This window comes from Phaseolus vulgaris, chromosome 9 (assembly GCF_051622355.1).
Source record: "Phaseolus vulgaris cultivar YP4 chromosome 9, ASM5162235v1, whole genome shotgun sequence".
NCBI lineage: Eukaryota > Viridiplantae > Streptophyta > Magnoliopsida > Fabales > Fabaceae > Phaseolus > Phaseolus vulgaris.
In genome coordinates, this window is record NC_143506.1 from 14,463,024 (window position 1) to 14,466,574 (window position 3,551).

At 22.1% G+C, this 3,551-nt stretch overlaps 1 long non-coding RNA gene across 1 annotated transcript; it reads right to left on the reverse strand.

Moving 5' to 3' along the window:
* Positions 1-648: 648 nt before the first annotated feature.
* LOC150025184 (uncharacterized) lies at positions 649-3,348 on the reverse strand. Its single transcript, XR_016515740.1, has 3 exons — positions 3,140-3,348; positions 2,888-3,005; positions 649-872 (listed from the first exon to the last, which is right to left on the reverse strand). It is a non-coding gene; the product is annotated as an uncharacterized LOC150025184 (long non-coding RNA).
* Positions 3,349-3,551: the final 203 nt, after the last annotated feature.

The following is a 3,551-nucleotide window of genomic DNA, read 5'->3' on the forward strand; positions in this document are numbered from 1 at the left end:
TTTTTAATTTTTACATATTACTTTTACATTAAAATTGTATTATTTATGACAATTTTAATATTTTTAAAAAATTAAATAATGATTAAAGCAAATCATGATCGCATTATTAAACAAAACTTTTTTTCACAATTAAAGTTATGTTTTTCCTTAAAAATTCTTTATTTTTTGATTGAATATATCTTTCATTGTGACCATTTTTAAAATGATTAAGCAAGACTTATTTTTCACAATTAAAATTGTGTTTTCCCCTTAAGAATTCTTTGTTTTTTTTGTTAAATATATCTTTAATTACGACGACTTTTAAAAAGTGAAGTCGTAAAACTTTGTCCATGACTTATTATTTTCATAATCCATGGAAAATTGCATCATAACAAAAACACTAGTAATATTATTACAATTTAAAATCTAAAAGTACACTTGATTTTTTTTAATCGTTTGAACATATGTTTAACAAAAAAATAATTGCATTTTATAAAAAAGATAGTAAAATTTATTTAAGCATTTATAAGGACTATTCTTTCAAATAAAACTTGTAAAATTTTGATATGAATTATTTAAGAATGATATGACATAATTAATCCGTTGAAAGTAAAATAAAAAGTGGAGAGTATTGTTTATGAGAATTTTAGATGCTCTTAGTCATGATAATTTATTAAATGTAAATTTTCTTGCTTGAGATATAAAATTTATGCAATGTGACTCATGTCTCAAACTAAAAAGGAGTGAAGAACACCAAATTTAAAGTTAAAAGAGAAAAAAAAGGGAAAGGTTGAAGATATGGATTGATATGTGATGAAGATCAACAACACATCTCGAAGCACTCCATGCAGCAGCACAATTCCAGACAACAGAGGCACCCCAACGCTCCAAGGCTACAACATAACAAAAATCAACACAAATAAATATAAACAAATTAAACACAATTGCTTATATATCTTTTCCAATATATATAAATAAATACAAATTTTACTTGATAAGACAGTTTTATAAAATTAAATTAAATTTAAATTTATTTATTAATAAAGAAAAAAAATAAAAGATTAAAGTAAAAATAAATTAAAATTAAAATAGAGGTAATTTAACACTTACACTCAATTGATTTGTAAATGTAACTATATATAAAATTATTATTTTATAATAAAACCAACACTACAAGAAAATCATGAAATAGACTAATTTTACAGACAACAAATAATTAGTTGTTATAATTACTAAATTAGACACCATTTTAAAAACTAAACAAAAATAGTTTCTAAATTAGTTTTTATTATTATTAAATAGTTTTTAAATTAATATCTAATTAGCTACTAAGGTTTTAACTATCAATTATTTAAAAATCATTTAACAATAGTAGATACTAATTTAAAAACCAATAATCTTTTATTCTCCAAAATGTCTCTAATTTAGTCACTATAATAACTAATTATTTTATTTCTATAAAATAAATTTCTATTTCATGATTTTCTTATGAAAAATACATCAATATAACTTTATTTTCAAGAGTTGTAAAAAGTTATGCAAACAAGTAGGTACACATATCCCTACAAGTAGTACTCAGGAGTTGTTTTTAATAGGACTTTGTTTTAATATAAATTATATTTTTCAACAATTTTAATTAAAATTGCTTACCATAGCTGTTTATAAATAAATACTATTTTAACATACGTTATATATATATATATATATATATATATTACTTAAATTTAAATTTATAAATTGAAAAATAAATAATCTTTTTCATTTATAAGAGCATTGATATCACTACAATAAACTTATTAAATAAAGATTAATTTTAAAGAAAAAAATATTTATTATATAATTAATAGTCAATTAAATACTAATTCAAAAATTACTTATTAATAATACAAAAATAGTTTAAATATTAATAATTTGTAATCTTTAAAATAATATCTAGTTTAATTAATATAATTAATTATTTTTATTTTAAAAAATAGTCTATATTTAATAGTTTTTTTTATAATGTATTAAACAACTCATATCTTAAAAAGAAAAGAATTTATAATGTATTAAACAACTCAAATCGATTTTCAAATATATAGAGAGAAATTAATTCCTTATCTGTCAATTTTGTTTTATTTATAAATTTATTGTTCAATTTTTTCTTTTTTCTTCATTGCTATGGTTCGAATGATTAGATAAATCATCATAACAAAATTTATTTAATGTGAAAATATCTATTTTTGTTTTCACATTTTTTTTGAAAAGTTGATAACTTTTGTTGATACGTAAAATAGATTTTTTTTTCTTCCATCACGTTGATATGTATAAAAAAAATTATGAAATTTATTTTTTAAATTTTTTTAAAATTAATTATTTTTTATATATCGAAATGGGCAATTGCATCGTTTATAATTAAAAAAAAATATTTACAAGAGTTTAAAAAGAAAAAAATTAAACAACTCAGATATGTGAAAGTTAACATTAAAATAATATTTTACTTTTAAATAACTTTTGTAATAAATTTTTGTTGAAATTTCTTTTTATACAAATCAAAAAGATTCTTTTATAAATAATTTATTTTATTTATAAATATTTTCCCAACTAATATTAAAATAATATTTTTATATTTAGATAGCCGCTATTAAAAACTATAATAAAAAAAATTCTTATTCATCCAAAACCAAGCTATAATTTTTCTTTCATTGTTTTTCCTTTACCACCAAGTCTTAAGATTCTGGGTACAAGATGGTATTTAAAGTAAAAAAAAAAAAACTCTCTTTCAACAATTTTTTTTTGAAGATTTTTATTCACCCTTCAACTAATTTTGTGTATTTAAAATGCAAACAGGAACATATATATCTTAATCAAAAGATTAAAGTGTTAATTGAATTATGTATATATATGAAAGTCTTTAGAAAGCACATACCATCCAGCCATTGCACCTGTAGCCTGTGAGCCATTTCCTTGTTGTGCAGGTGGAGCTTGAGTCATAAAAACTTGTGGTTGAGGAGGAGGAGCTCCTTGATAACCTGGTGGAGGGTACCCTACAGAGATTCCATTAATTAGATAATTAATCTTTCACAAACATCAACAAAACATCAGTAACATTCACATATAATTAACTGAATTCATGAGTAAATAAAACACAGTTAACAAGGTTTAGGGTTTAAGAACAAACCCATTGGAGCAGGAGGAGGAGGCCCAGACATAGGAGGAGGATTTTGACTGTAGTAAGCCATCACTCTTTGGAACTCTTAATCACTTCAAAGGGAAATGAACTGTGAATATATATATATGTGTGTATGTATATATATGTATGTATGTATATATATATGTATGTATGTATAATATTTGTTTGTGATGGGTGAATGATGATGAAAATAAACCGAGGTTCACTTTAATGGAAACGCGCTTTCATTTAATAACTTTCCTTGTAATGGTGCATAAAGACACCATGGTTGTTTTATGCACGCGTCTCATGGAAAAATTATCAAATCAGAATCTGTGGTCCTGGGAAGGAAAAAACTGAAAATGGAAAAAGTAATTAGTGACAATCAATGAATTTTTGGATGTTTAGAATGCATGGGTTT